Here is a 14,345-nt window from a genome sequence, read left to right as displayed (position 1 = left end):
GTGGGAGCCAACATGGGTATCCAGATCCCGCTGTTGGTTATTGACCGGAGAGTCATCTCGGTCATGTCTGCATGTCTCCCGAACCCGTAGGGTCTACACACTTAAGGTTCGGTGACGCTAGGGTTATAGAGATATTAGTATGCGGTAACCCGAAAGTTGTTCGGAGTCCCGGATGAGATCCCGGACGTCACGAGGAGTTCCGGAATGGTCCGGAGGTAAAGATTTATATATGGGAAGTCTTGTTTTGGTCGCCGGAAAAGTTTCGCGCATTATCGGTATTGTACCGGGAGTGCCGAAAGGGGTCCGGGGGTCCACCAAGGGGGTCCACCTGCCCCGAGGGGCCACATGGGCTGTAGGGGTGTGCGCCTTGGCCTATATGGGCCAAGGGCACCAGCCCCAAGAGGCCCATGCGCCAAGAGATAAGGGAAATGAAGAGTCCTAAAGGGGGAAGGCACCTCCTAGGTGCCTTGGGGAGGATGGACTCCTCCCTGGCCGCACCCTTCCTTGGAGGAAGGGCCAAGGCTGCGCCCCCCTCTCCCTTGGCCCTATATATAGTGGGGGAAGGGAGGGCAGCCGCACCTAAGTCCTGGCGCCTCCCTCTCCCTCCCATGACACATCTCCCTCCTCCCTTAGCGCTTGGCGAAGCCCTGTTGGAATCCCGCTACTTCCACCACCACGCCGTCGTGCTGTTGGATCTCACCAACCTCTCCTTCCCCTTGCTGGATCAAGAAGCAGGAGACGTCGCTGCTCCGTACGTGTGTTGAATGCGGAGGTGCCGTCCGTTCGGCGCTAGGATCATCGGTGATTTGGATCACGACGAGTATGACTCCATCAACCCCGTTCTCTTGAACACTTCCGCGCGCGATCTACAAGGGTATGTAGATCCACTCCTCCCTCGTTGCTAGATGACTCCATAGATTGATCTTGGTGATACATAGAAAATTTTGAATTATTGCTATGTTCCCCAACAGTGGTATCAGAGCTAGGTCTATGCGTAGTTTCTATGCACGAGTAGAACACAAAGTAGTTGTGGGCGTTGATTTTGTTCAATATGCTTACCGTTACTAGTCCAATCTTGATTCGGCGGCATTGTGGGATGAAGCGGCCCGGACCAACCTTACACGTACGCTTACGTGAGACCGGTTCCACCGACTAACATGCACTAGTTGCATAAGGTGGCTGGCGGGTGTCTGTCTCTCCCACTTTAGTCGGATCGGATTTGGTGAAAAGGGTCCTTATGAAGGGTAAATAGAAATTGGCATATCACGTTGTGGTTTTTGCGTAGGTAAGAAACGTTCTTGCTAGAAACCCATAGTAGCCACGTAAAAACATGCAAACAACAATTAGAGGACGTCTAACTTGTTTTTGCAGGGTATGCTATGTGATGTGATATAGCCAAGAAGAATGTGATGAATGATATATGTGATGTATGAGATTGATCATGTTCTTGTAATAGGAATCACGACTTGCATGTCGATGAGTATGACAACCGGCAGGAGCCATAGGAGTTGTCTTAATTTATTTATGACCTGCATGTCAACATAAATGTCATGTAATTACTTTACTTTATTGCTAACCATTAGCTGTACAAGTAGAAGTAATAGTTGGCGAGACAACTTCATGAAGACACGATGATGGAGATCATGGTGTCATGCCGGTGACGATGATGATCATGGAGCCCCGAAGATGGAGATCAAGAGGAGCAAAGTGATGATGGCCATATCATGTCACTATTTGATTGCATGTGATGTTTATCATGTTTTTGCATCTTGTTTACTTAGAACGACGATAGTAAATAAGATGATCCCTCATAATAATTTCAAGAAAGTGTTCCCCCTAACTGTGCACCGTTGCGACAGTTCGTTGTTTCGAAGCACCACGTGATGATCGGGTGTGATAGATTCTTATGTTCAATTCAACGGGTGTTGACGAGCCTAGCATGTACAGACATGGCCTCGGAACACACAGGAAACACTTAGGTTGACTTGATGAGCCTAGCATGTACAGACATGGACTCGGAACACAAGAGACCGAAAGGTCGAGCATGAGTCGTATGGTAGATACGATCAACATGAAGATGTTCACCGATGTTGACTAGTCCGTCTCACGTGATGATCGGACACGGCCTAGTTGACTCGGATCATGTAATCACTTAGATGACTAGAGGGATGTCTATCTGTGTGGGAGTTCATAAGATGAACTTAATTATCCTGAACATAGTCAAAAGGTCTTTGCAAATTATGTCGTAGCTCACGTTTCAGTTCTACTGTTTAGATATGTTCCTAGAGAATTTTTAGTTAGTTGATAGTAGCAATTATGCGGACTAGGTCCGTAAACTGAGGATTGTCCTCATTGCTTCATAGAAGGCTTATGTCCTTAATGCACCGCTCAGTGTCCTGAACCTCGAACGTTGTCTATGGATGTTGTGAACATCTGACATACACATTTTGATAACTACGTGATAGTTCAGTTAAACGGCTTAGAGTTGAGGCACCGAAGATGTTTTGAAACGTCGCAAAACATATGAGATGTTTCGAGGGCTGAAATTGGGATTTCAGGCTCGTGCCCACGTCAAGAGGTATAAGACCTCCGATGATTTTCTTAGCCTGCAAACTAAGGGAGAAAAGCTCAATTGTTGAACTTGTGCTCAGATTGTCTGAGTACAACAATCGCTTGAATCGAGTGGGAGTTGATCTTCCAGATGAAATAGTGATGGTTCTCCGAAGTCATTACCACCAAGCTGCTTGAGCTTCATGATGAACTATAATATATCAGGGACATATATGATGATCCTTGAGATATTCGCGATGTTTGACACAACAAAAGTAGAGATCAAGAAGGAGCATCAATTGTTGATGGTTGGTGAAACCACTAGTTTCAAGAAGGGCAAGGGCAAAAAAGGGATGCTTCATGAAACGGCAAATCAGCTGCTGCTCTAGTGAAGAAACCCAAGGTTGAACCCAAACCCGAGACTAAGTGCTTCTGTAATAAAGGGAACAGCCACTGGAGCAGAATTACCCTAGATACTTGGTAGATAAGAAGGCTGGCAAGGTCGATAGAAGTATATTGGATGTATTATGTTAATGTGTACTTCACTAGTACTCCTAGTAGCACCAGGGTATTAGATACCGGTTCGTTTGCTAAGTGTTAGTAACTCGAAATAAAAGATACGGAATAAACGGAGACTAGCTAAAGGTGAGATGACGATATGTGTTGGAAGTATTTCCAAGGTTGATCAAATATCGTACGCTCCCTCTACCATCGAGATTGGTGTTTGCATTGAGCATAGACATGATTGGATTATGTCTATCGCATTTATTCATTTAAAGAGAATAATGGTTACTCTGTTTATTTGAATAATACCTTCAATGGTCTTACACCTGAAATGAATGGTTTATTGAATCTCGATCGTAGTGATAGACATGTTCATGCCAAAAGATATAGGATAGTAATGATAGCACCACCTAGTTGTGGCACTACCACTTAAGTCATATCGGTATAAAACGCATGAAGAAGCTCCATGTTGATGGATCTTTGGGCTCACTCGGTTTTTGAAAAGTTTGAGACATGTGAACCATGTCTATTGGTGTATATGCATGAAGAAACTCCATGCAAATGGACTGTTTGGACTCACTTGATTTTGAATCACTTGAGACATGCAAATCATACCACATGGGCAAGATGACTGAAAGCCTCGTTTTCAGTAAAATGGAACTAGAAAGCAACTTTTTGGAAGTAATACATTTTGATGTGTGAAGTCCAATGAGTGCTGGGGCGTGTAGTGGATATCATTGTGTTCTTACTTCACAGATGATTTGAGTAGATGTTGAGTATATTTACTTGATGAATCACGAGTCTGAATTATTGAAAGGTTCAAGTAATTTCAGGGTGAAGTTGAAAGATCGTCGTGACAAGAGGATAAAATATCTATGATATGATCATAGAGATGAATATCTGAATTACGAGTTTGGCACAGATTAAGACGTTGTGGAAATTCTTTCACAACTAATACAGCCTGGAACACCATAGTGTGATGGTGTGTCCGAACATCATAACTGCACCCTATTGGATATGATGCATACCATGATGTCTCTTATCAAATTACCACGATAGTTTATGGGTTAGGCATTAAAGACAACCACATTCACTTTAAATAGGGCACCACATAATTCCGATGAGATAACACCATATGAACTATGGTTTAGAGAAACCTAAGCTGTCATTTCTTAAAAGTTTGGGGCTGCGATGCTTATGTGAAAAAGTTTCAGGCTGATAAGCTCGAACCCAAAGCGGATAAATGCATCGTCATAGGAAACCCAAAACAGTTGGGTATACCTCCTGTCTCATATCCGAAAGCAATAAGGGATTGTTTCTAGAATCGGGTCCTTTCTCGAGGAAAAGTTTCTCTCGAAAGAATTGTGTGGGAGGATGGTGGAGACTTGATGAGGTGATTGAACCGTCTCTTCAACTAGTGTGTGGCAGGGCACATGAGTTGTTCCTGTGGCACCTACACCAATTGAAGTGGAAGCTTATGATAGTGATCATGAAACTTCAGATCAAGTCACTACCAAACCTCGTGGGATGACAAGGATGCGTACTACTTCAGAGTGGTACGTAATCCTATCTTGGAAGTCATGTTGCTAGACAACAATGAACCTACGAGCTATGGAGAAGCGATGGTGGGCCTGGATTCCAAAATGGCTCGAGGCCATATAATCCGAGAGAGGATCCATATATGAAAACAAAGTGTAGACTTTGGAAGAACTACTTGATGGTCATAAGGCTGTTAGGTACATATGGATTTTAAAAGGAAGACGGACAATGATGGTAAGTATCACCATTAAGAAAGCTCGACTTGTCGTTAAGATGTTTTCCGACAAGTTCAAGGAGTTGACTACGATGAGACTTTCTCACTTGTAGCGATGCTAAGAGTCTGTTGGAATTATATTAGCGATTACTGCATTATTTATGAAATCTTGCAGATAGGATGTCAAAAAACCATTATTTCCTCGACGATTTTCTTGAGGAAAGGTTGTATGTGATACAACCGGAAGGTTTTGTCAATCCTGAAAGATGCTAACAAGTATGCAAAGCTCCAGCAATCCTTCTAAGGACTGGAGTGATCATCTCGGAGTTGGAATGTATGCTTTGATGAGATGATCAAAGATTTTGGGTGTATACAAAGTTTATGAGAAACTTGTATTTCCAAAGAAGTGAGTGGGAGCACTATAGAATTTCTGATAAATATATGTTGACATATTGTTGATCAGAAATGACGCAGAATTTCTGGAAAGCATATAGGGTTATTTGGAAAGTATTTTTCAATGGAAAGCCTGGATTAAGATACTTGAACATTGAGCATCAAGATCTATAACATGATCTTGAAGGTGTTGAAGATGGATCAGTCAAAGAAGGAGTTCTTGCCTGAGTTGTAAGGTATGAAGTTAAGACTTGAAGCTCGACCACGGCAGAAGAAAGAGGAAGGACGAAGGTCGTCCCCTATGCTTTTGTCATAGGCTCTCTACAGTATGCTATGTTGTGTGCCGCACCTGAAGTGTGCCTTGCCATGAGTCAGTCAAGGGGTACAAGAGTGATCCAAGAATGAATCACAGGACAGCGGTCAAAGTTATCCTTAGTAACTAGTGGACTAAGGAATTTTCTCGATTATGGAGGTGGTAAAAGAGTTCGTCGTAAAGGGTTACGCCGATGCAAACTTTGACACTAATCCAGATTATTCTGAGTAGTAAACTGGATTCGTATAGTAGAACAGTTATTTGGAATAGCTCCAAATAGAACGTGGTAGCTGCATCTAGGAGATGACATAGAGATTTGTAAAGCACACATGGATCTGAAAGATTCAGACCCGTTGACTATAACATCTCTTATAAGCATAACATGATCAAACCCAGAACTCATCGAGTGTTAATCACATGGTAATGTGAACTAGATTATTGACTCTAGTAAACTCTTTGGGTGTTAGTCACATGGGGATGCGACCTTGAGTGTTAATCACATATTGATGTGAACTGGATTATTGACTCTAGTGCAAGTGGGAGACTGTTGGAAATATGCCCTAGAGGCAATAATAAATTGATTATTATTATATTTCCTTGTTCATGATAATCGTTTATTATCCATGCTAGAATTGTATTGATAGGAAACTCAGATACATGTGTGGATACATAGACAACACCATGTCCCTAGTAAGCCTCTAGTTGACTAGCTCGTTGATCAATGGTTACGGTTTCCTAACCATGGACATTGGATGTCATTGATAACGGGATCACATCATTAGGAGAATGATGTGATGGACAAGACCCAATCCTAAGCCTAGCACAAGATCATGTAGTTCGTATGCTAAAGCTTTTCTAATGTCAAGTATCATTTCCTTAGACCATGAGATTGTGCAACTCCCGGATACCGTAGGAGTGCTTTGGGTGTGCCAAACGTCACAACATAACTGGGTGGCTATAAAGGTACACTACAGGTATCTCCGAAAGTGTCTGTTGGGTTGGCACGAATCGAGACTGGGATTTGTCACTCCGTGTAAACGGAGAGGTATCTCTGGGCCCACTCGGTAGGACATCATCATAATGTGCACAATGTGATCAAGGAGTTTATCACGGGATGATGTGTTACGGAACGAGTAAAGAGACTTGCCGGTAACGAGATTGAACAAGGTATCAGGATACTGACGATCGAATCTCGGGCAAGTATCATACCGATAGACAAAGGGAATTGTATACGGGATTGATTAAGTCCTTGACATCGTGGTTCATCCAATGAGATCATCGTGGAACATGTGGGAGCCAACATGGGTATCCAGATCCCGCTGTTGGTTATTGACCGGAGAGTCATCTCGGTCATGTCTGCATGTCTCCCGAACCCGTAGGGTCTACACACTTAAGGTTCGGTGACGCTAGGGTTATAGAGATATTAGTATGCGGTAACCCGAAAGTTGTTCGGAGTCCTGGATGAGATCCCGGACATCACGAGGAGTTCCGGAATGGTCCGGAGGTAAATATTTATATATGGGAAGTCTTGTTTTGGTCGCCGGAAAAGTTTCGCGCATTATCGGTATTGTACCGGGAGTGCCGAAAGGGGTCCGGGGGTCCACCTGCCCCGGGGGGCCACATGGGCTGTAGGGGTGTGCGCCTTGGCCTATATGGGCCAAGGGCACTAGCCCCAAGAGGCCCATGCGCCAAGAGATAAGGGAAAGGAAGAGTCCTAAAGGGGGAAGGCACCTCCTAGGTGCCTTGGGGAGGATGGACTCCTCCCTGGCCGCACCCTTCCTTGGAGGAAGGGCCAAGGCTGCGCCCCCCCTCTCCCTTGGCCCTATATATAGTGGGGGAAGGGAGGGCAGCCGCACCTAAGTCCTGGCGCCTCCCTCTCCCTCCCATGACACATCTCCCTCCTCCCGCAGCGCTTGGCGAAGCCCTGTTGGAATCCCGCTACTTCCACCACCACGCCGTCGTGCTGCTGGATCTCCATTAACCTCTCCTTCCCCTTGATGGATCAAGAAGGAGGAGACGTCGCTGCTCCGTACGTGTGTTGAACGCGGAGGTGCCGTCCGTTCGGCGCTAGGATCATCGGTGATTTGGATCACGACGAGTACGACTCCATCAACCCCGTTCTCTTGAACGCTTCCGCACGCGATCTACAAGGGCATGTAGATCCAATCCTCCCTCGTTGCTTGATGACTCCATAGATTGATCTTGGTGATACGTAGCAAATTTTGAATTATTGCTACGTTCCCCAACACTGAGAACACACTAGGGGGCCAACCACCTGCCCACGAGGGTGGAGGGCGCGCCCACCCCTCTAGGGCGCGCCCCCTGCCTCGTGGGCCCACGGTGGCCCTCCTCCACTTATCCTTTCACCCATACACTCCTTCTTCCTCCCTCAAACACGAATAACCAGCTCAAACACGAGTCCAAGCTCGTTTTGCTGCCATTTTCGATCTCCTTGCTCAAAGCACCTCTCACAAAACTGCTTGGGGAGATTGTTCCTTGGTATGTGACTCCCCCATTGGTCCAATTAGTTTTTGTTCTAGTGCTTTATTCTTTGCAAATTTGTGTTGCTTAGGTGACCCTGTTCTTGAGCTTGCATGTCAAATTTATATGGTCAAAAGTAGTTTTGATGCATGATATAGGCCCTAGGCACTTGTAGGATTAGTTACTATCAATATTATTGAGTTTGGTTTACTTTTATTATGAAGTTACTAAAAAATTTCAGAGGAAGAAAAATGCTTAGGAAAATGTTCCAAGGTGGTTCTTCAAGGAAGCAAGGACCCAGGCTTGCATTGCGTGATGCTGACGAAGAGCCACCAAGAGACGCTCCAGTGCATCCTTGTGAGTGGCCTCCTGAAAATTTTATGGATCGAGCGGGAATAAAAGAAGTATTCAACGCATATTTTCGTAATGCTGATCTCGTGAGCTTTGAGGAAGAGAAGTGTAGTCAGTATCATAAACTCACTAGTTCCTTTGTGAGGAGGTTTGAATTTTCAACTTCACGTAATTCTCCAGCTGTCCTGTTTGATCTTTATGATAAATCTTATACCATGGACTTAGAGGATTTTACCACTGCATGCAATCTTCCACAACGGGGTAGTATAAGGGATCCTCGCAAATCTGAATTTAGAGATTTTCTTGCTAGAGCAAACTGGGGGAGAATCTAGAGATATTACACAAGCTACCATAGGGAGCATTCGCTTTCCTACTATACATTATTTTGCTCTCTTCATAGGTAGATGCATTAATGGTAAAGATGAGAAATGTCACATGTGTGTCCCCGATCTCAGTATTCTTAGGAGTGCTGTGTTAGGAGACCAATCTTATAATTTGGGAGCCATTGTTGCACGTAGGTTGCATCTTAATAGATTTAATGGAGATTTCTTTGGTGGAATTTATGCAACCCGCATAGCTAACTTTCTTGGTATAGATGTACGCGAAGATGATATTGAATTGCCTCCTGCCTATCTAGATTTTAATGCTATGGTTCACCACCAGTTTTTCGAGAGGAACGAATCACCTCTCCAGTATCGACTAATCTTTAACAGACGCCGTGCTGTCCGTATTACTCTCCCTGCTCCTGCTTTCTTTGATTATCAGGCAAGAGGAGGATATACTATTACTAGAGAGGAGGCAGATGAGTACGAGAGGAGAGAGGAGGCCGGTCGTCGCCACGCTGCAGCTCAGCAAGCGATAGCTGCTGCATCACAGTGCGACCCCAGCTACTATTATGGATATCAGCTAGGCTAGCCGTGGCCATAGACCAACTTAGGCCAAAAGCCTAAGCTTGGGGGAGTACGTATTTCTCACCGACATTACATTTATGCTCACACACTCATTGCCAGATGTCGGTGCTCATACTTTTTCATTGTATCATCCATGCTAGTTTATTTTCCTTTTTATGCTTTCTTCTTGTGTGTTTAATAAACCTTAAGAAAAACCAAAAAAAATTAGCTATATCTTTTAATTAGTTTACTTTCCTTGCTTGTAGTAGTAATTAAAAAGAAAACCCAAAAATATTTCCTGTTCTTCTTTTGCTTGTTGGGAGCCTTCCCGTGTAAATAGTTTTATTTCTTTTCTTTTCTTTGGGGGTCGATAGGAGAAGACCACAATTAAATTGTTGAAGTGGCTCTTATATGCATTATTGTTTATCTGACAAAATAGCCCATATTGCCTTGTCTTCTCCTGTTTATTGAATGCCTGCAGATTCCAGCTTAGTCCAACGCACGTGCACTATTATTATTATTATTCACATCATTTGGTCGTGCAAGTGAAGGGCAATTATGATGATATATGGTGGACTGGCTGAGATGAGAAAAGCTGGTATGAACTCGACCTCTTTTGTTTTTGTAAATATGATTAGTTCATCGTTCCTGATTTTGCCTATTATGAATAAACATGTTTGCAATGAAAACTAGAGATCATAGTTTCTTGTGCCATGCTTGATTAGCATGAGTTATAATGGTTTACCTTGCGTGCCAACATGCTATTAAAATGGTTATGATGTGGTATGATAGGGTGGTATCCTCCTCTGAATGATTTAAGTGACTTGACTTGGCACATGTTCACGCATGTAGTTGAAACAAAATCAACATAGCCTTCACGATATTTATGTTCATGGTGGATTATATCCTACTCATGCTTGCATTCGGTGTTGATTAATTTTAATGCATGTTCATGACTATTGTCGCTCTCTAGCTGGTCGCTTCCCAGTCTTTTGCTAGCCTTCACCTGTACTAGGCGGGAATACTGCTTGTGCATCCAATCCCTTAAACCCCAAAGTTATTCCACATGAGTCCACTATACCTACCTATATACGGTATCTACCTGCCGTTCCAAGTAAATTTGTATGTGCCAAACTCTAAACCTTCAAATAAATATCCTGTTTTGTATGCTCGAATAGCTCATGTATCAACTAGGGCTGTCTGTATCTTCCATGTTTGGTGGGTTATTCTCAAGAGGAGTGGACTCCGCTCCTCACTCATGAGATAAATGGCTGGTCACCGGGATGCCCAGTCCCATGCTTTATGCAAACTAAATCAAAATAATTGCAAACAAAACTCCCCCTGGGACTCTTGTTAGTTGGAGGCAGTCGTTGTTTCGAGCAAGCCATGGATTGATGCTTGTGGTGGAAGGGGGAGTATACACTTTACCATTCTATTTGGGAACCGCCAATAATGTGTGTATCATGGAAGATATCACCATCTCTTGGTTGTTATGTTGACAATGAAAGTATACCGCTCAAAATATTATTCACCTCTGTTTCAAAACCGAGCTCTGGCACCTCTACAAATCCCTACTTCCCTCTGCGAAGGGCCTATCTATTTACTTTTATGCTGAGTCACCATCCTCTTATTAAAAAGCACCAGTTGGAGAGCACCGCTATCATTTGCATTCATTACTGTTAGTTTACATTGAGTGTGACTTGACTGGATCTCTTTTACCATGAATTACAATGTCTAGTCAGTCCTTGGTCTTTAAAGGTGCTCTGCATTTATGTTTTGCGGTCTCAGAAAGGGCTAGCGAGATACCATCCTGTTATATCATATTATGATTGTTTTGAGAAAGTGTTGTCATCCGAGTTTTATTATTATGGCTCGCTAGTTGATTATGCTATTGATATGAGTAAACTTGAGACCTATGCGTTATTGAAAATGTGGTTAGTTATAATCTTTGCTGAAAACTTGAATGCTGGCTTTACATATTTACAACAACAAGAGCAAACAGAGTTTGTAAAAGTTTTTCTTTATCACTTTCAGTTTGTCAACTGAATTGCTTGAGGGCAAGCAAAGGTTTAAGCTCGGGGGAGTTGATACGTCTCCAACGTATCTACTTTTCCAAACACTTTTGCCCTTGTTTTGGACTCTAACTTGCATGATTTGAATGGAACTAACCCAGACTGACGCTGTTTTCAGCAGAATTACCATGGTGTTATTTATGTGCAGGAGCAAACGTTCTCGGAATGACCTGAAACTTCACGGAGACACTTCTCAGAAAATAAGAAAAATACCTGCCAAAGATGAAGGCCATGGGGGCCACCACCTTGCCATGAGGGTGGGGGCGTGCCTGCCCCCCTAGGGCGCACCCCCTACCTCGTGGGCCCCCTGTTGCCTCTCCGACTCCAACTCCACATCCATATATTGAGTTTCTGGGAGAAAAAAATCAGAGAGAAGAAATCATCGCGTTTTACGATAGGAGCCGCCGCCAAGCCCTAAAACCTCTCGGTAGGGCTGATCTGAAGTTCGTTCGGGGCTCCGGAGAGGGGAATCCGTCGCCGTCGTCATCATCAACCATCCTCCATCACCAATTTCATGATGCTCACCGCCGTGCGTGAGTAATTCCATCGTAGGCTTGCTGGACGGTGATGGGTTGGATGGGATCTATCATGTAATCAAGTTAGTTTTGTTAGGGTTTGATCCCTAGTGTCCACTATGTTCTGAGATTGATGTTGCTATGACTTTGCTATGCTTAATGCTTGTTACTAGGGCCCGAGTGCCATGATTTCAGATCTGAACCTATTATGTTGTCATCAATATATGAGTGTTCTTGATCCTTTCTTGCAAGTCTATAGTCACCTATTATGTGTTACGATCTGTTAACCCGAAGTGACAGTAATTAGGATACTTACCGGTGATGACCGCAGTTTGAGGAGTTCATGTATTCACTATGTGTTAATGCTTTGTTCCGGTTCTCTATTAAAAGGAGGGCCCTCGCCCTTGCTGTCGGGGTCGTCGATTGCTGCAGCTTGGAAGGCACGCTCGAGGGAGCACACCGCATCTCTTTCTTCACATGGGACCGTGATGATCCCGCCGCTTCCCGGCATCTTGAGGACATTGTAGCTGTGATGGGTCACCGCCATGAACTTAGCCAGGGCTGGATACGCGAGGATGGCATTGTACGGTAGACGAATGTGCGCGACGTCGAAGTCGATGAGCTCGATGCGGTAGTTCTTGCATTCCCCGAAGGTGACAGGGAGGTGGACCTGCCCTATCGGTGTGGTGGAACCGTCGGTCACTCCTGAGAAAGGCTTGGTGGGCTGAAGCTGGTCATATGGCACTTGGAGGCTGTCGAACGTATCGACGGACAGGACATTGAGCCCTGCGCCACCATTGATGAGGGTCTTGGTAACTTGCACATTGCTGATGACTGGGGCAAAGCATCGGGAGTGCGCCATTGGTAGCCGCGCACTTGAGCTGATCTGCCAAATTGAACGTGATGGGGCACTGGGACCATCTGAGCGAGCGTGTGGCCTCGAGCTTGGGGAGGACAGCATTCACTTCACAAGCAAACTTCTTGAAGATACGCTACGAGGCTGGGGCCTGGGCTCTGCCCAAGATGCAAGCGATAGCACGCGGTTCCTGGAAGCCCCCAGCCCCCTCGTCTTGATGGTGTTCGTCATTCCTTCTTGGCGGTGGCAGCAGCGGAGGGAGTCCGGCGTTGCCTCGAGGACGTTCCTTAGGAGGCTGATCCCTCCAGGCGCCCTTGCGAGGATGATCCTGCCAGCTGTCCTCGCGAGGCCGGTCGCGCCACTCCTGGCGCGGGCCACGGTCGTCCAGGCATCCGCCTCCACGTCCTCCTCCTCGGCCGTAGCCCCGGTCGTCGCACTGGGGGCGTCGACCGAAGCGTCCTTCGCGAATGGCTCTGAGCTCTTAACAGTCACTGGTGTTGTGGGTGTTCAGGTTGTGGAAGGCGCAGAACGAGCGGCTGCTCTTGGGTGACTCTAGTTGGTCTCTGCCACGCTTGGTGTCTGGTTCCGCTGCGAGCACGGCTGCTCCCTTGCGCTTCACGTTCTTGGCCTTGGCTTTCTTCTCCTCTGGGTCTGCAGCAGGGAGCTCGAGGAGGGAGAGGCACCCCTCCTCAGCTTTGGCACACTTGGTCGCGATGTTGAACAGCTCCAGGGTCGTGCACAACTCTCGTGGATAGCGAGCTCTTCGTTCATCTTGACGTCGCGGACGCCATCAGAGAAGTGATACGTCTCCAACGTATCTACTTTTCCAAACACTTTTGCCCTTGTTTTGGACTCTAACTTGCATGATTTGAATGGAACTAACCCAGACTGACGCTGTTTTCAGCAGAATTACCATGGTGTTATTTATGTGAAGGAGCAAACGTTCTCGGAATGACCTGAAACTTCACGGAGACAGTTTTCAAAAAATAAGAAAAATACCTGCCAAAGATGAAGGCCAGGGGGGCCACCACCTTGCCACGAGGGTGGGGGGCGCGCCTGCCCCCTAGGGCGTGCCCCCTACCTCGTGGGCCCCCTGTTGCCTCTCCAACTCCAACTCCACCTCCATATATTGAGTTTCAGGGAGAAAAAAACCAGAGAGAAGAAGTCATCGCGTTTTACGATATGGAGCCGCCGACAAGCCCTAAAACCTCTTGGGAGGGCTGATTTGGAGTCCGTTCGGGGATCCAGAGAGGGGAATCCGTCGCCATCGTCATCATCAACCATCCTCCATCACCAATTTCATGATGCTCACCGCCGTGCGTGAGTAATTCCATCGTAGGCTTGCTGGACGGTGATGGGTTGGATGGGATCTATGATGTAATCGAGTTAGTTTTGTTTGGGTTTGATCCCTAGTGTCCACTATGTTCTGAGATTGATGTTGCTATGACTTTGCTATGCTTAATGCTTGTCACTAGGGCCCGAGTGCCCTGATTTCTGATCTGAACCCATTATGTTTTCATCAATATATGAGTGTTCTTGATCCTATCTTGCAAGTCTATAGTCACCTATTATGTGTTATGAGCCGTTAACCCCGAAATGACAATAATCGGGATACTTACCGGTGATGACCGTAGTTTGAGGAGTTCATGTATTCACTATGTGTTAAT

Source organism: Triticum urartu, chromosome 7 (genome assembly GCF_003073215.2).
Source record: "Triticum urartu cultivar G1812 chromosome 7, Tu2.1, whole genome shotgun sequence".
NCBI lineage: Eukaryota > Viridiplantae > Streptophyta > Magnoliopsida > Poales > Poaceae > Triticum > Triticum urartu.
Note: the sequence above shows the minus strand (reverse complement) of the source record.